At 42.8% G+C, this 20,061-nt stretch overlaps 1 pseudogene; it reads right to left on the bottom strand.

The window, feature by feature from the left end:
- The window catches only part of LOC101596520, a 165,206-nt pseudogene extending 153,865 nt beyond the window's left edge, over positions 1 to 11,341 (bottom strand).
- Between the last annotated feature and the right edge of the window lie 8,720 nt (positions 11,342 to 20,061).

Below are 20,061 nucleotides of genomic sequence, written 5' to 3'. Positions count from 1 at the left end.
ATTGGAAACTAAGAAATCAATTTAAAAAAAACTCAATGAAATGAAGAGCTGGTTCTTTGAAAAAATAAACAAGATTGAAAAACCCGTGGCCAAACTGATCAAGCAAAAATAGAGAACAGTCTCAAATTAATAAAATTAGAAGTAAAAAAGGAGAGATCATAGTAGACATCAATGAAATTGGAAGAATCCTCAGGGCATACGTCCAAAACATGTAATCCATAAAAATTAAATAATCTGGAAGAAATGGATAAATTACTAGACACATACCACCTACCCAAACCAAATTTAGGGAACATTAATCTCCTAACAAAACCTATCATATCCATGAAGACTGAAAAGGTAATAAAAAACCTTCCCCAAAAGAAAAGTCCAGGACTGGATGGCTTCTGAGCTAAATTCTATCAAACCTTCATTAAAGAACTGAAACCAATTTTTCTCAAACTGTTTCACATAATGGAAGACCAGGGAATCCTCCCAGACTCCTTTTATGAAACTGGCATCATCAAAATCTCAAAACCAGACAGAGATGCAACAGAGAAAGAAAACTATAAGCTTATACCCCTAATGAACTTAGATGCAAAGATCCTGAACAAATTCCTTACAAACTAAATTCAAAAACACATCAAAAGTGTTAACCACCTGGATCAAGTAGACTTCATGCCAGGAATGCAGGGATAGTTTAACACATGGAAATTGGTCAATGTAATACACCACATAAATAAACTGAACTATAAGAATCACATGGTCATCTCAATTAATGGAGAAAAGGCCTTTGATAAAATACAACACCACTTCATGATCAAAACATTGGAGAAAATAGGCATTGAGGGTTTATATCTCAACACAATAAAGGCTATATATAAAGCTCCTAAATCCAAAATAATACTTAATGGGGAAAAAACTCAAGGAGTTCCCATTGAGATTGGGAATAAGACAGGGGTGGTCTTCACCACTACTCTTCAACATAGTACTAGAAGTACTAGCCCAAGTAATAAGACAGGAGAAAGAAATAAAAGGGATTCAAATTGGAAAGGAAGAAGTCAAGTTAACCCTATTTGCTGGTGACATGATTCATTTTGCCATAAATAAAAATCAAGTCCAAATGGATTAAAGTCCTCAATATAAGACCTGAAATTCTTTAACTACTAGAAGCAAATATCGGAGGCATTTTCCATGATATAAGACTGGGCAAAGACTTCCTGAACAAAACATCAGTAGCCCAAGAAACTAAATAAACACTCAACCATTGGGATTTCATGAAGTTAAAAAGTTTCTGCACAAACATACCATAAGCAGAGCCAATAGATTACCCACTGAATGGGAGAAAATCCTTGCCAGCTATACCACTGACAGAAGCCTAATATTTAGAATCTACAAAGAACCCAAAAAACTCAGCAATAAAAAAACAACCCACTCCAAAAGTGGGGCAGAGAACTAAATGGGGAGTTCTCAGAGGAAGAATTACAAATGGCTAATACACATTTAAGAAAATATTCAACATCCCTAACTACTAGGGAAATGCAAATTAAAACAACTATGAGATTCCACCTTACCCCAGTAAGAATAGCAAACACTAAAAAAATCAAATGAGGGCTGGAGGGATGGCTTATCCGTTAAGGTGTTTGCCTGCAGAGCCAAAGGACCCAGGTTTGATTACCCAGGACCCACGTTAGTCAGTGCACAAGGGGTACAGGCATCTGGAGTTTGTTTGCAGTGGCTGGAGGCCCTAGCACACCCATTCTCTCTTTCTTTCTTTCTCTCTCTCACTCCCCCTCACTCTTTCTCTGTCAAATAAATAAATAAAAATAAAAAATATTTTAGAGCCGGGCGTGGTGGCGCACGCCTTTAATCCCAGCACTCGGGAGGCAGAGGTAGAAGGATTGCCATGAGTTCAAGGCCACCCTGAGATGACAGAGTTAATTCCAGGTCAGCCTGGACCAGAGTGAGACCCTACCTCGAAAAACCAAAAAAAAAATCTATCTATCTATCTATCTATCTATCTATCTATCTATATATATATATATTTTTTTTTTAAATCACGTGATAACAAATGTTGGTGAGGATGTGGAGAAATAGTAACACTCATTCACTGTTGGTGGGAATGTAAGCTGGTACAACCACTATGGAAATCAGTATGGAGACTACTGAAAAGGATGAATATAGGTTACCAACAGACCCTGTTATTTCCTTACTGAGCATTAACCTAAAAACTCCACATCTCAGTTCAGAGATATTTGCACAACCATGTTTATAGCTGCTCGCTCAATTCATAATAGCTAAGAACTAGAATCAACCCAGGTCCCCATCATTGGAGGAATGGATAGCCAAGATGTGGTATATCTACACAATGGAATTCTACTCAGCAGTAAGAAAAAAATGACACATTTTCATTTGTAGAAAAATGATAGAACTTGGAACAGATCATTCTACGTGAACTCACACAATCACAGAAAGACAACTGTTCCATGGTCTTACTTGTTTGTGGTTCCTAACCTGGAATAGGCTTAGACAACAGGGAGGATATGGCTTGGGGTAAGGAAAAGGACAAGGGTGGGGGATATCATAGTGAACCCAAATTGAACTGGTTTCATAGAATCCTATAGCCTGGAAGTCAGACATAAAGGTGGAACCCTCAAGAGGACCTTAGGGGGAGCATTTGAATCACAGAGCCCTGGAGAGGGTGAGATGAAACCTAACCTCAAATTTCTTCTGTTTCTCTTTCTTCTCTGTCTTTTTCTTTTTCTTTTCTCTTGGCACTGGCCTATAATTCCCTGGTCCAGAATGTGGTCTACATCCACAATGAGCTATTGATCAGAGAGACCTATTAGATCTCCCAAAACAAACAAGATAGACTTCTCTCATTGCACTTGATTACCCACCGAGAGGTTAATGGTAAGATTCTACTGCTGAAGACACCATAAGCTGTTGGCATGGATCATGGAGGGACCTGGTTGGAAACAGGAGGAGAGCCAGTCCCTAGACAGTTATCCCATCTAGTGCTAGAAGGTGCTACATGAGCTACCAGGGGAAAGTGGCCAACTTCTGTCCACACAACTCAAAGTCTAAGCCACTCAGAAATAAACAACCTGACATGATGCTCACACAAGTGCAATAGTGGCATACAGCCATGGTGAGTAACCAACTGCTCTTGAATTGGACAACAGATCCACTCAGTGGAAAGGCAACTATATATGGAACTGGGAAACAAGTGAGAATCATATCCAGATAATGATTATGCTTTCTATTGTCAAGCTCCCACTAACCTTGGGCTACAGGAGGATCTACACCCACTAAATTCTCTCTAAATTAATAATACTTACCCATTTAACCTGGGCTGACTTCACTGTCCTTTGGATAATCTGCTTTTCTTTTTCAGGCAGGAGCTAGACCTGAGGAGATAAATGACCCAGTGCACCCCACCCTGGCCCCAGCTGAAACATCTGAGGAATTGGGGAAATGAGCAAGAGTGCTGCTTTCTCGGTGAACCTGATATCTGCACAAGGGTGATGGAGACAGACACTGAGGACACTCAACACCTACCAAACCAGAGATACAGAAGCTCCTAAGTGCCTATCACTGAAGTAGACTTAAAGTGCTCCCAGTGTGGCTCAGGGAATTTTACATAAGAGGAAGCAGAATGATTGTTAGAGCCATAAGTTGGGACATTTTTCATAGAGAAATAGCCTCTCCCTTACCCAATAATGCATGACCCACAATCCCCATGCGGTTGACCTGCATCCCCAAGGAGGAAGGCTTCTTCAGAAAATTGGTAGGGAGGAGGGAAAGGATGGTACCAACATGTACTGTTTACATACTAAATTTATCCATATAATAAAAATATTTTTTTAAAAACTGGGTGTAGTGGTGCATGCCTTTAATCCTAGCACTTGGGAGGCAGAGGTAGGAGGATCACTATGAGTTCAAGGCCAGCCTGAAACTACATAGTGAATTCCAGGTCAGCTTGGGCTAGAGCGAGACCCAATTTTGAAAAACAAATCAAAAATAGTATTTATGGGCTGGAGAGATGGCTTAGCAGTTAAATGCTTGCTTACAAAGCCTAAGGACCCTGGTTTGAGGCTTGATTCTCCAGGACCCATGTTAGCCAGATGCACAAGGGGGTGCATGCATCTGGAGTTTGTTTGCAGTGGCTGGAGGCCCTGGTGTTCCCATTCTCTCTCTCTATCTGCCTCTTTCTCTCTCTGTCTGTTGCTCTCAAATAAATAAATAAATAAAAACAAAAATTTAAAAAAATATTTATTTATTTGCAAGCAGAGGGGATAGAAGAGAGACAATCAGACAGAATGGACATGCATGGCCTCAAGCCACTGCAAACAGACACCAGATGCATGCATGACTTTGTGCATGTGGATTTATGCGGGTACTGAGGAATAAAACTCAGATCATTAGGCTTTGTAGGCAGCCACTGAGCTGGCTCTCCAGTCCTGATCTTCATTTTTTTAAAAAATTTATTTATTTATTTATTTGAGAGCGACAGACACAGAGAGAAAGACAGATAGAGGGAGAGAGAGAGAATGGGCGCGCCAGGGCTTCCAGCCTCTGCAAACGAACTCCAGATGCATGCACCCCCTTGTGCATCTGGCTAACGTGGGACCTGGGGAACTGAGCCTTGAACCAGGGTCCTTAGGCTTCACAGGCAAGCGCTTAACCGCTAAGCCATCTCTCCAGCCCCCTGATCTTCATTTTTGTGCCTGTATATTAGAAGCATATTATTTTTCTTAGCAATGATGAAAGAGCTTATGTAGGTTGTAAGATTGTGAAGAATTAAAAAGACTTTTTTGTATTGAAAAACTAATAGATTTTAGGAAACATGCAAAACACAAGTTAATAAGATATTGCTGTTTTGATATAAAACAAAAAGTGCTAGCAAGGTATTACTTGTGTTTTTGTAAACTATTTAATTAATTTATTTGTTTGAGAGAGAGAGGCAAAGAGTGAGAGATGAGAGAGAGAGGCAAAGAGAGAGAAAGAAAGAGAGAGAGAATATGGGCACACTAGGGCCTCTAGCCACTGCAAATGTACTCCAGACATGTACCACCTTGAGCATCTGGCTTACATGAGTACTGGGGAATCAAACCCAGATCCTTAAGCTTCCCAGGCAAGTGCCTTAACTGCTAAGCCATCTCTCCAGCCCTTGTCTTTTTTAAACCAATTCACACATTATTGGAAACTAACTAAAGATGGTGTTTTGCTGGGAGTGGATAGGTGATGCAGGAAGGCCATGGAGAAGAGGATGGGTGTGACAGTCGAACATGCTGGAGATGCCTGGTAAAAATTCACCATGTGTATCACCCTGTGCACAAACGGGCACCCATAGAACAATTATTCCAAACCTCTGGGGAGTGCTTCCAGGCTCATGCTTAGGAACCCTTTCTTATTCAGAGTGGAAATGAACTGTGCCCTATAGGAGGAAGGGAAGAACAAACTGGGTAACTTGTTCAGGTGGCATTGCTTTGGTCTGCCAGCGGTCCTCATCCAGATTACCTGGTTGCTCAGCAGCAGTAGACGTAAGCAATCATATACAGATCTGAATTAGCACAACTTATTAATAGTACTTATTTTGGTGGGGAACTGTAGAGATTTCTCAGCAGTTAAGGCACTTGCCCGCATAGCCTAATATCCTGAGTTTAATTCCCCAGGTCCCATGTAAAGCCAGATGCACAAAATGGTGCATGCATCTGGAGTTCGTTTACAGCAGCTAAAAGCCCTAGTGTGCCCATTCTGACTGTCTCTCTTCTCTCTATTTCTCTCTCTGCTTGTAAATAAATAAATAAATATGAAAAAAATAGTACATTTTTTTTTTCCTGAATATAAACAGAGTGGAGGGTCAAAACATCCCTTGAGTCAGACTGGGTTTCAAGTCCTTGAACATCAATGTTTTCAAACAGCAGAAAAATGACCCATAGTTAGGGTAAAATTGATTAATAGCTGGTTGGAATTATATGACATGTATATATATATTTATTTTGAATCCCTACAAACCTCGAACTTAAAAAACACACTTATAAGACTGGTAATTTTTTTAAAGTTTGAACTTGATAGCACAAATGTTCCTTATAGTTAGCATGTGACCTTAATGGATAAAAGGTATGAAAAGACTAAGTGGAAATGGGAGAAGGAAACTCTTTCATCACTCCAAACACTTAAACCCAGTTTAAGGAAAATCAATAACCATATTCAGGTTGTTGTGGGAAAAAAATCGGGCAATTAAAATTCACTTTACACATGAGGCTACATCCTGAGAAATTTTTTAAGGGTGAAAGAAATGTAATTGGAAATTTAATATTTTAATTTATTGAAAGTATCTCCTTCCTAGGCTTTCTGATAACTTTGAGCAGTAATAAGTTCTATCTGCAATGCTGTTGCTGAAAGCAACACTGGGGTTTGTGGACAGAGGATATGTGAATTTAAATGAGCAGTTAGAGCTGGTGATGCAGTCTGTGCTGTAACCAGTTGGAATGTTACTCAGGTTCTCACTGATGTCTACCTACTCTCAGCTAATTAAAGTAACAATTAAGACAGCTGATTGGGGAGCTGAAGAGATGATGTCTTAGCAGTTAAGGCACTTGCCTGAGAAGCCTAAGGACCAAGGTTCGATTCCCCAGTACCCATGTAAGCCAGATGCACAAGGTGATGCATGCATCTGGAGGTCATTTGCAGTGGCTAGAGGCCCTGTCATGTCTTCTCTCTCTTTCTGTGCCTCTCTCTCAAATAAATAAATAAATATATAAAACTTTTTTTTTTTTTTCAATGTAGAGTCTCACTCTAGCTCAGGCTGATCTGGAACTCAGTATGTGGTCTCAGGGTGGCCTTGAAGTCATTGTAATTCTCCTATCTCTGCCTCCCGAGTGCTGAGATTAAAAGTGTGTGCCACCATGCCCTGCTAAAACTTTTTTTTTTTTTTTCAAGGTAGGGTTTCACACTAGCCTAGGCTGAACTGGAATTCACTATGTAGTCTCAGGATGGACTCGAACTCACGTCATTCCTCTTACCTCTGCCTCCTGAGTGCTAGGATTAAAGGCATGTGCCACCATGTCCAGCTAAAATATTTTTTAAAAAAGAAAAATGATTGGGAGATAAATCAGTAGGACAGTGCATGGCAAACAGGCATGGGGATCTGAGTTTGGATTCCCAGAATCCACCTAAAATCCCAGGCTCTGGAAAGGGATGGAGCTAGATGAGGTTGTAACCTGTGATCCCAGTGCTGGGAAGGAGGAGATAGGAGAATCTAGTGAACCAGCCAAATCAGTAAGCTCTAATCTCAGTGTAAGACCCTGTGTAAAAACAATAAGGTGGCAAATGACTGAGAATAACACCTGACTTCAACCTCTGGCCTACACACACACTCTCTCCCTCTATCTCACCTGCAGACATGTATGTACCCACATACATATAAACACACATACAGGTATGCATACCACACACACATACACAGAGTATTACTTTTTTTAACCTTCTGGTTAATATTTTTCTTGCCGTATTTCCTTTTAAAATTCATCCAAGACAAGAAAAATAAAAGATAACAAAGACAATGGCTTCAGAGGGAATGCACAATTTGTTTCAGTTCACAGTACAAATATCCTTCTCTGTTTCTCTCTCTCTCTCTCTCTCTTTTTTTTCTTTCTCAAGGTAGGGTCTTACTCTAGCCCAGGGTGACCTGGAATTCACTATATAGTCTCAAGGTGGCCTCAAACTCATGATGTTTCTCCTACCTCTGCCTCCTGAGAACTGGGTGTCTGCCTTAGTCACCCCAAAATAGCTGACATGATTGTCATGTCCAGCCAAGACACTTGCTCTGTCAGCTTTGAGTGTGTCCCTGGTGTTTCAGTTGAAGTGGTGGCACCCAGTAAGGAGAGGGCACCTGCTCTTAGAGAAGGAGACAGAGGTTATCCCACATAGGAAGTTACAGGAGTAGATCACTAGTGCCAATCTGCATGGAGGTCCAATAGTCTGCATGTGGCATCATCTGAGCCAGTGGCAAAGACGTTGCCATTGGGAAAGAAGCAGATGGCATTGATGTCAGACTCAGGGCCTGTGACAATCTGCCACACATCTCTTCTCTGACATCCCAGAGCTTGGCTGAAGTATCACAAGCATCAGAGGCAGTCTGCTGTCAGGAGCAAGAGATGGGCTCATGTCAACTCCAGTGTGTCCAGCAAGTGTGATCCTTAACTGGCTGGTCTCTACGTCCCACAGGGCACATGTGGTATCTCCAGGGCTGGTGACAATCTGATTGTCATCCAGGAACCAGCAGCAGAACAAGTAACCTGTATGTCCTACCAGCTCAGGGCTCCCATGTCCATTCTCTTCATGAGATTTCAGTTTGTGTGTGGAACAAATATTATCTAGGCCACCACAGATGACATCATTCCCACAAAGGAGCATTTGTACGAGTCATAGTCCAGGATGAGCCCAGAGGATGGCACAGACATTGTATGTGGTATAGCTGTCTCCCATGATTTTTCCATCCGTTCCGCAGTACATGCCACAGGCCTTGTCCGGCGCTGCCCCAGAGCTCCGCTGGCGTGGTGCACATCTGGATTCTTCCCGTGTGTCGATGTCGTTTGTGGCCGGAGAGCGCGCTACATCTGTGCTCGCTGTGTTAGCATCTCTTGTTTCCTTCTTCTGTTGCTCGGCCTCCTGCGGGAACTGGGCCCCACATCTCCAGGCCCCGTGCTCTCAGGAGCCCTCAGAACCCGCATGTAATCGCTTCTGTCTCTCTCTTCACTCTCTTTAGTATCAGCCCCTCTGGGAAACCCCACCATCAGGTTAGCCTGCCCGGGAGGCTCCCGTGCATGCCCCAGGTGAACCTTCATGGTGCTGAGGTGGCTCTTTCCAGCCTAACCCACTAAGGCAGAAAGGCCTGCTGAGACCTCAAGTCTGCCGGTGACCCACATCCACCGGCAGCTTTTACTTTCAATGTCTGCTTAGGGAATGCTTTTCCTAGAAACTTAATTTAAAAGCACAGGACTGCCGGGTGTGGTGTGGTGTAGCATGCTTTTAATCCCAGCACTCGGGAGGCAGAGGTAGGAGGACCACCGTGAGTTTGAGGCCAGCCTGAGACTACATAGTGAATTCCAGGACAGCCTGGGCTAGAGTGAAACCCTACCTCAAAACAAACAAACAAACAAAAACATAAAAGCACAGGACTGAGAAGGTAGCTTAGAGGCAGGGCAATTGTCTAGCATGTGACTGCATACCTGTTGACGTGATCTGTCCTTATTTTAAGTAACATACATCAATATCTCCTTGAGCACAATTAGAATATTTCACATTCATAGTCTGACATGCCCTGGGTGGTCCTTTCATAACTTCATGACAAACTCAGCAGCATCATGGCCTCTAATCAAGACCCCTTACTTAATTCAGGGTTGTTTCTGGTCTGGTCTCCCATACTTGCAGGTTGATCTGGCCCTCTCCTCAGCCTGACACGCCCCTGTCACAGTCCGGTCCTCCTGCTTGTCAAGCTCCAGCCTGTGGGCAGGAGCTGGGGAGGCTGGTCTGGTCTTCCTGCGGCCACTCCAGTCCCTGCCTCGCTGCCCTCATGGCCCAGGCCCACTGCTGCTGTCATCGTCTGCCTATGTTTTTTTAAAAAATATTTTATTTATTTGAAAGCAGAGAAAGGCAGATAGAGACAGAGAATGGGCATGCCAGAACCTTCAGCCACTGTAAACAAACTCCAGATGTATGCTCCACCTTGTGCATCTGTCTTACATGGGTCCTGGGGAATTAAACCTGGGTCCTTTGGCTTTGCAGACAAATGCCTTAACTGCTAAGCCATCTCTCCAGCCCTTGCCTAATTTTGTTTTAAAGTCCAAGTTTGTTAAATAGGTTTGGGATATTTTAATAGAGTATAGAGTTTAGGGCACCAAGTAGCATGAGCTCTTAGGGCATGGAGGGTGATGTCATTTCTACCACCATCACTAACATAGCCAATTATATATTTTAAATGTGAATTCCTTCTTTCACTTAGAGAGGAAGTGATGTGTTTGGGTCATCTCTTCCAATCTACTTGATATTTAACTGTGTTTCCAAATACTCTTTAACTATAAGCTGTATTTTAGTTTATGGCCGTGACAGGGATATTGCTGGACAAGGCTGCAGGAAATTCTAGTACACCATGTGCTGAGAACATAGTTACTGTGTAATCTTGAATAACTATTCTCATCTGGGTTTCATAGTGGTTTTTTTTTTTTTTTTTTGGAGAGGGGAGAGAATTAACACACATAAATATACACATATACATAATATAATATAGATAATATAACACATAAACAACAGAGCATGTTAATCACTTCAATTCTTTTAAGATATACAATTCACCATCACTCACCTTAAAACATTTCATTGTCTCAAAGTGAAACTCTGATTTTCATTCTTCACTCCCCCCAGCTCCTGGCTACCACCATTCTACTTTCTGCCTCTAGGAATTTGACTATCATAGGCATTCCACACAGGTGGGATCATACAGTTTGTCCTTTTGTGTTTGGCTTACTTCATGTAGCATGATGTCTGTAAAAATCATCCGAGTGAAGCTGGAGGGAAGGCTGAGCAGTTAAGGCATTTGTCTGCAAAGCCAAAGGACCCAGGTTCAATTCTCCAGGACCCACATAAGCGAGATGCACAAGGGGGCACATGCATCTGGAGTGTGTTTACAGTGGCTGGAGGCCCTGGCATGTCCATTCTCTCTGTCTATCTCTCTCTGATTCTCCAAATAAAACTTAAAAAATAAAAATGTTAAAAAAAATCATCTGAGTGGTGTGACATGCACCAGTCTTCTATTTTAATGGAGAATAATATTGCATCATATGAGCATACCACATTTTATTTATCCATTTATCATTCAGGACACTTGGGTTGCCTCCACATTTCTGTCTGAACAATGTTACTATAAACATGGGTACACAAATGTTAGATATTTCATCTTTTTTTAAAAAAATTATTTATTTATTTATTTATTTGAGAGTGACAGACACAGAGAGAAAGGCAGATAGAGGGAGAGAGAGAGAATGGGCGCTCCAGGGCTTCCAACTCATCTTTTTAAAAATATTTATTTATGTGAGGGAGAGAGAGAAAGAGAATGGGAGGCAGATGGAAAGAGAATGGACACACCAGGGCCTCTAGCCACTATAAATAAACTCCAGTACTTGTGCCACCTTGTGCATCTGGCTTTACATGGGTGCTGGGGAATTCAGCCTGGGTCCTTTGGCTTTGCAGGCAAGTGCCTTAACTGCTACGCCATCTCTCTAGTTCTGTATTTCACCTTTGAAGTAGAGTTGGTGGATGATATGGGATCTGCATTTAAGTTTTGAATAGCTGCCATATTGTTTTGCACAGGGGCTAGAACATTCTTCATTGTCATCAACTGTCAACAATGATTCTACCTTTTCCCACATTCTCATTATTGCTTATTATTTTTGTGTTTTGGCCGTACTAACGGATATGAATTTGTATCTCATTTGGCATTGATTTATATTTCCTAAGTGATTGCTGGTGTTGGTACCTGTCCATGTGCTTGTTGTAAATCTGCATGTTTCCTTTGGAGAAAAGGTTATTCAAGTCCTTTGCTCAGGTTTTCACTGAGTTTTATTGAACAGTTGCAGTGTACCTTTGTATATTCTGGATAGCAACCCCTCATGATCTGAAAATAGTTTTCCTTATCTGTAACTCTTCACTCTGTTGATAGTGTCTCTAATGCACATAAATTTCAATTTTTTTTTTGAGGTAGGGTGTCACTCTAGTCCAGGCTGGCCTGGAATTCACTATGTAATCTCAGGGTGGCCTCGAACTCACAGCAATCTTCCTACCTCTGCCTCCTACTGCTGGGATTAAAGGCGTGCGCCACCACGCCCGGCTATAAATTTCAAATTTTTAGAAGAGCAACTTACTTATTTTTTCATTGGCCACACTTTTGGTGTCAGTTTATTTTGTCCTTTAAAAAATTATTATTTTCAGGCTGGAGAGATGGCTTAGCATTTACGGTATTTGCCTTTGAAGCCTAAGGACCAAGGTTCAATTCCCTAGTACCTACGTATGCCAGATGCACAAGGTGGTAGATGCAGCTGGAGTTTGTTTGTAATGGCTGGAGGGTCCTGGTGTGCCCACCTCTCTCTCTCAGATAAATAAATAAAATATCTTAAAATATTTTTAAAAATTATTACTTTGGCTGGGCATGGTGGTGTATGCCTCTAATCTTAGCACTTGAGAGGCAGAGGTAGAAGGATTGCGGTGAGTTCAAGGCCAGCCTGGGACTACAGAGTGAGTTACAGGTGAGCTTGGGCTAGAGTAACAGCCTGCCTTGAACGCCCCCTCCCAATATGTATAAATATATATTTTTGTTACTTTGTTGCTATTGAAAATGGAACTGCTCCTTTTGCATGGTTCATTGTTAGTAAGTAGATGTGCAACTGATGTTTGTGTCTTCCTTTTTAGTTTATGTGGATAAGAAAAACTTGACTAGCAGGCATTTATGGGGAGTAAACTCATGTATAGGAGACAGCTTTCCAAATGAAAAGTGATCACTAAATGGTGAATATTATTAAATTATGAATCTTAATGTAGATTGACTTATTGGTGATATTCTATGCTAGAATCTCACATAGTATATAGCCCAGGACCAGTAGTGTGTGTGGCAGTACCTTGTGCCATAACGTTATCATTCTCATAGTGATTTTGGTCAAGGGCTTTGCAGCCAGATGGGCTGGGCTTAGAGTTTGGCCCCTACAGCTATTAGTGGTAAACTTGGACAAGTTATTTCTCCCATGTCTCTATAAAAGGGGAATATTGAAGTACCTAGCTTGTAGTCATTTGAGGATGAATTGATTTTAAATATGTAAAGTGCTCAATGTTTCCCATGTCCAAGCAGGACATGATGATTATTATTGTCATGGTTGTTGCAGTCACTCTAATTGCTTTGCTGTCCCATGACAGAAGGGCTATAGGCCACTTTGTAAATCATTTCTAATCTTTTTCCTCTTGTGTTCAATGAATAAAGCATTTTCAAACAAAAAGGAGGAGTCCCCACCCATAGACTTAGATGCCTCCACTGGAAGTGCTTCTTCTGTCTCCCGCTTGCACCCGAGGCACCTGGAGGGACTCCCCCTTCCCAGCTCCAGCGCCAGGCCTGCTGGAGAGCGAGCAGATGTGTCTGCTTTCCAGACCCAGGCATTTCCTCTCTTCCTGCGGCACATGCCAGCACAGTCGATATCTGGAAACCTGCTGCTTCACAGTAGGCCTGAGGACTAAACTGGTACTTTACTAGAAAATGGTAATAAAGCAATTTGAATTGCTTTTCATCCTCCCTGCTCTTAACGGCTTTTAGGTTCATATGAGACCAATCAATTAATCCTGCTTCGGAGCTACAGGACTGGGGTATTTTCCAACTCCTGAATAGGAGATGGGCCCATAATAGAGATTTTCCAGCCTCTCTCTCATGAGACTCACTCAATCTGGCATCTGGGGTGGTGATGACTGGGGGTGTCCACTTGGCTGGCTCCATGTCCTTTCAGCCTGGCAAGCTCCCCATTGCTGACAAATGGCTTCTTACCCCAAAGACAAAGTGTGATTGTAATTCCGCTTCTAGTGCTAGTCTCCTTACTTCCTCAATCTCTGCCTTTGGTTCTGTCTGGGAGAGTTAATCAGGTAGAAATGATGATTCACTTGGATAGAGATGGATCTGTCTCAAAAAGGAGTTGCCGTTTCCTTCCTGACCAAATGCAAGGGAGTTTCTTGGAAGCTTCCTGGCTCCCTTTGAGGAATTCTTCCGGACCTCAGCATACCTGGAAAGGCAGAGCAGGCAGCAGCTCTCAGAGAATCAGGGATGATGCGCACTAAAGCAGGACTAGATGAAAAGTTGGAAAGGATACAGGTTAGGGCAGGACACTTTTTCTTTTATGTTCATGGTTACTATTCTTAAAACCTCTTCTTTTGTGTGTAGCATGTGGTGTGTGTGTGTTTATGTGTGTGTGGCTTATGCACGTGTGCTTGCAGATGTGCCTGCCCTGTGTGCATGCATGGGGGGGGGGTCTAGAGAAAGATGCTGGATGTCCTCTATTCCTCCTCTACTTCATTTCCCTGAGCCAGAGTCTCTCACTGAGCCTGGAGCTCTCTGTTTTTCATTTACTGGATGACCAGGGAGCCTCAGTGATCCTCCTGCTTCCACTTCCTCAGCACTGGGGTTAAGGACATGTTACGGCCATTTATGGACTTTGACATGGGTGCTGCTTCTCATGGTTGTGTAGTTAGAACCCCTACCTTCTGGGCCATCTCCCCAGCCCTTTACTAGGTTCCTTTAGAAATCAAATTCTTGGGTCAGGGTTATGGCTTAGGAAAGGAGTTGCCATACAAAATGTGACAGCCTGAGTTCTGATCCTCAGAACTCATATAAATTCTGGGCATGACAACTTTCGCCAGAAATGCCAACACTGGGGAGGCAGAGGCAGGAGGATTCCTGGGACCAGCTGGCAAGCTTGTGTGGCCCAATCAGTGAGCTATGGAGTCAGTGAAAGATTCTGTGTCAATAAATAATGTGGAAAGCAGTTGAGGAAGATGCCAGACATCCACCACTGGCTGCCACATGTACATGCACACACATGCATACGTACTCCTCCCCGATGAACATGCCTGCACACATAAATTCACACCACACACACACACATACACAGACACATGTGAAAAAAATCCCTTAAAAATTCTCTGGGACAAAACCCGAATGATTAATTCATAAATGGAAGATGACAGATTGAGTGATCAAGGCAAATGTCTTGAGATGCTGGGCTCTCCACAGACTCCTTGGTGATGGGGCAAACTAATGCATTTCCCTAGTTGTGGAGTCAGTGTGGGTTATTCCTCCACCTTGGCATTGATTTTTGCCAGAAGTTGTCTCAAAACTTCAAGCACAACTTGTTTAGACATTTTCTAGTTGTAATTTTTTTCTAGGCTATTAAAAATATTGGCTTTGACAGCTTTAAAATGATGGCCTCAAAATTGAAATAATTTACATTTTGGAATTAAGATAATTCAGGCATTTCTGCTGGCAATGATAAAGGGTAGGAGCCAGTTATATAAATCCCAGGTTTCAGGGAGACAGAGACATTAGCATAGATTGGTCGGCTGTAGATATTCCGAGCAGTCACCTTCCCTGGTAAATGAATCTTTATGTCTCTCCCAGCCAGGTCCAGATTCTGAGCTATTTTGGGAGCTCCTCTTGGATCGAATAATCTGGATGAGCTGGTGGGTGAAGGCCTCAGACTTGGACCACATTTGTGCAAGAGACATGGAGAGTCCAAGGAAAAAATTGCAGCCACTGTCTGGTTGTTGTGTGTTTACCCTAGAGTTCTCCCCTCTTCCTTCTGGGTCCCTCAGTCCCAGGCAGTCAACACAGAAGGCATTGAGACCTGCTCAGTGCTCCTGGCCCTGGCCCAGGCTTCTCTGCCAGATTCCAAACACACCTGCTAAAGCGATTCTTTTCTCCCAGCACTCTGCTGACATTTTCAGCTGGAACCAAAAGCCCTCTTTTGCTCTGTAGCATTCCTTTGACTACTAACTAGATCATCTTTCCACCCCATTTTGCAGGAGCTACTCCTTGATTCTGACTGGAAACAACTAAATCAAAAGAAAGCTTGGTCGAGGCCCGAGCCTGTGGCTGCAAAATGATTGAATGGCCGTCACATTCTGTAGGAACAAAGGAAAACAACAGCTTCCAATTTCAAGTTCCTCTTCCTCCCTGGCACCAGGTACATGAGGACTTGTCACACTTAATCATTTCCAAATGATGCTGAGTTTTCCTCCGTGAAGAAAAGTTCAGAAAAGCTGAAAACGTTCCTCCAAGATTCCTGACTGTTGACTAGGACAGATGGACCTTCGAGTTTATGGTTTGGGTGTGTCATGTCACCTCTAGCACAGATGTAGGTAGCCAGGTCTGTTACCCACATGGAATTCAGGAGGTGGAAGAGACAGTAGAAATGACTAGGGCCTCTCCTCCATTATGTAGCATGAGGTGGGTGTGAGTTCAAACCAGCCTCAGCACCACGACCTTGTGATTTTGTGATTGAAAGGGATGTTAGAATCCACTTAATTCCACTCCTTGACCGACACCCAGTGTCTGTAAGTTTTGAGGATATAGTGAGTCTCAAGTGGAGATGATTGTGACCTTCAAGTGTCCTTTGGCAGTATCTGGAGGTATTGTCAAGTTGGGAGGGGTAGCCGTGAGAGTAGAGGCAGGGATGTTGCGGAACACCCTACAATGTCAGGACAGCATGTCTGCCCCTTGTCCTTCAGCACACAGGATTATCTGGACGAATAATGTCACCAGTGTGAGGTTGAGAGCTAACTGTAGCTGCTTTTGCATAGCTGAGAGAAGTAATTTTGGCTCACGGTTTCAAAGTATCAGTCCCTGGCTGCTTGACCCCTTGTTCCTGGGAAGAGCACCATGACAACAGGAGTGTGTCGCGGAGGCTTTCTGTTCATGGCAGACAGGAAGTAGGGTATGAGGAAGGCACAACCTTCAGAGCAGTTCTTAGTAAGCTACTTCTTTAGATAGGAGCCACCTCACAAAGTTTCCATCTCAAGGCCATCCTGAGACTACTGAGTGAACTTTAGGTCAGTCTGGGATACAGTGAGACCCCACCTAAAAAATAAATAATAATAATAACAAACACCTAGACATATGGGAAGGTAAAATGAAAAAAAAAAAAAAAACTGTAGGTAATAGAGATGATCTGGACCAAATCCTTTATTGTTAGTAATAGCTATTTTCAGGAAAGTCACATTATTCCATATATGCAGCTGTACCAAATGTGAAAGGAAGACACTGTTCACATATTATCCCTATTAAAAAATAAAACAAAAGGGTTGGAGAGATGACTCAGTGGTTAAGGTGTTTGCCTATGAAGGCTAAAGACCCGGGTTCAATTCCCTAGTACCCCCGTAATCCAGGTACACATGGTGGTGCATTTGTCTGGAGTTTGTTTGCAATGGCTACAGGCCCTAATGTGCCCATTTTCTCTCTATCTGCTTCTTTCTCTCTAATAAATAAATAAAAATAAATTATTAAAAACAATAAAATAAGGGCTGGGAAGATGGCTCAGAGGTTAAAGGTACTTGCTTGCAAAGCCTGTCAGCCCAGGTAAAAAACCCCAGTACACATGTAAAGCTAGATGCAAAAAGTGGTGCATTTTGGGCTGGAGGGATGGCTTAGCAGGTAAGGTGTTTGCCTGCAAATCCAGAGGACCCTGGTTCAATTCCCCAGGACCCATGTTAGCCAGATGCATGAGGGGTCACAGGTGTCTGGAGTTCATTTGCAGTGGCTGGAGGCCCTGGTGTGCCATTTTTTCTCATTCTCTCTTTCTTTCTCTGTCAAGTAAATAAATAAATAAAATTTTTAAATGTGGTACATTTTTATTTGTAATGGCAAGAGATCCTGATGAGCCCCTCTTCTCTGCTCCCTACCCAGCACATGAGCACATACACAAACACATGTATGAATATTCATACACACACACACACACACACACACACACACACACACATACATATATACAAATACACACACACACACACACACACACACACACACACACACATATATATACATATATACAAATATATACACACACACACATAGATATATGTATATAATTGAAGAAATCAAGGTGCAGAGAGGAGAATGAACTAGCTCCAAACCTCACAGTTAGTAAGTGGCATAGTTCCTACCTTTATCTCTAACTTTTAAATTTTTAGTTATTTATTTGACAGAGAAGGTGAGGGGAGAGAATAGGGGTGCCAGGGCTTCCAGCCATTGCAAATGAACTCCAGATGCTTGTGCCCCCTTGTGCATCTGGCTTATGTGGGTCCTGGGGAATTGAACTTGGGTTCTTTGGCTTTGCAGGCAAATGCCTTAACTGCTAAGCCATCCCTCCAGCCACCCCCTTTTAAAAACATTATTTATTTACTTCTAACTTTTAAATAAAGTTTTAAATAAAGTTTGGAATGATCAGCCAGGAACCTATGAGTGGGTAATCAAGAACAAATGAAGCGTTTGTCCTCACATATGAGAATTGTAGGATGTTCAAGCATCTTGTACCAACTTTGACTTTACTTGCTGTACCCTGCAGTCCATTCCCATGAAGGTGGATGCATTTGCTCCTGTAGAGTCTGCTGTTGGGTATACAAACTGCTGTAGAATTTCTGGGGCATAACTAAACACTATGTGTTTAGAGCCACCCTTTGATACAGTGGTTTGACTTGTAAGCATCTGTCCTAAGAAAACAATCAGAGTGGCAGATAGATTTATGCACAAAGATATCATGATAATAATAATGGCTGGGATTTGCTGAGCTCACGCCATATGCCATACTCAATGTTAAGTGCTTTTGACATGCACCCTCTTGTTTACTCTGCACAACAACTCTATGAGATAGTACTATTCTCAACTCCGTGTATGGGGCTTAGAGAGTTAGGAATTTGGCTAGAGTTACTTGGCTCAGTGATAAGAGGGATTCAAAGCCTAGAGATTGGCTACTAGGGTTTCTCCATTTAAACCCTTTACAATACTGACCAGTAGCAGTAAGACACAACTTTATTGGGGAAAAGCAGAAAGAACTTGGAAGTCTAACATTAGCACATTTGGTTTGGTGAATTATGACCTGTTTCTTCTTTTGCTTTCTTGGTCTGAAGTTAATTTGACCATGCTTCCCTTGGGTGAAAAAGGACAATGATTCTGCTTAGCGGCTTTGCAGATGGTTCACACTTGTGAAGAATATTATTTCCAGCTTAACTCTGATCACTGAGAACAGAGCACAGTAGACTGGGAGGCAAACAGGCCTTTGATAGACCACCAAACCTCACTGCTCACATCACTGAAGACCTGAAGAGGAAGTCTTCTTTTCCTTTTACTCCTCTTCTGCCTCCTCTTCCTCCTCTTCTACCTCTCTCTCCCCTGCCTACTCCCCCCCCCCCGTGAGTCAGTTTCTCTAGGCCAGACTGAACTGGAACTCTCTCTGTAGCCCAGGATAGCCTTGAGGTCTTGAACTCACGGGGCTCTTCTTTCCTCAGTCTCCCAAGTGCTGGGATTATAGGTGTAAGCCACCACACCCAGCTAGAGAAGGAGGTCTTATTGTCTTCTGAGGGAAGTGGATTCTGGCCACTCTATGCAGGAAGGAAAAAGTGCATTCTTTCTTCTCCTTTTTTTAATCATGTGTATGTGTTGTATGCATTCATGTGTGTGTGTTCATATGTGTACACATATATGTAGAGGCCAGAAGACAATCTTGGCCATCATCCTCAGGTATATGGTCTGCCTCTTTTTTCAGGGGGGAGGGGGCAAGGTAGAAGGGGAGTTGTCTCTCACTGAGCTGGAGATTACCACTTTGGCTAGCCCTTTGGATTTGCCTGTCTCCACCTTCCCAGTGCTGGGCTTACAGACTCCTGCCACCACACTGGGCATTTTTCATGGGTGCTAGGAATGGGACTCAGGTCCTTGTGCTTGCAAGGTCAGCACTTAACTGATTGAGTTCTTTGCCCTAAATTGCATTCTTGTTTCAAAATCTTCTGATTAGCTTTAGGGTGACATCAATTGGATCCCTGGCCACAGGAACTAATGACAAAGGAAAAACAGAGAGAAATCCAGACACTCACATCCACAGGTGGGAGGGCCCTTCTCTCTGAGGATGGACTGGCTGAGCAATTGGAGAGGAGACATTTGATAATAGGGAGCCGCCTCTGATGGGTATGCTGGCTTCAGAGACCTGCTCCTCTCCATCCCCTGAAAATGGAACTTGGACTGTGACATCAATAATTGCCTTCACATTTTCTAACCAGTCCCAAATAATCCCTTCTTCAGAGGTGACTCAGCTGGGGAAAGACAGAGTTGGTGGTCCCTTATCACAAGCATTCAATTTACAGAGTGTGAGAGCCTGAGGTGACCTTGGAGATGGTAGTGGTTTGAATGTAAATGCATGTCCCCCATAGCCTCAGGGAGTTTTGATTAAGGTTAAGCTTCCTACTTAAGTCTCTAGCATCATGCTGGAGGGGATGTGGGAGGGA

The sequence above is a fragment of the Jaculus jaculus genome, chromosome 1 (genome assembly GCF_020740685.1).
Source record: "Jaculus jaculus isolate mJacJac1 chromosome 1, mJacJac1.mat.Y.cur, whole genome shotgun sequence".
Lineage (NCBI taxonomy): Eukaryota > Metazoa > Chordata > Mammalia > Rodentia > Dipodidae > Jaculus > Jaculus jaculus.
The sequence above is the reverse complement of the archived record's forward strand: the minus strand, read 5'-3'. Positions and strand labels throughout refer to the sequence as shown.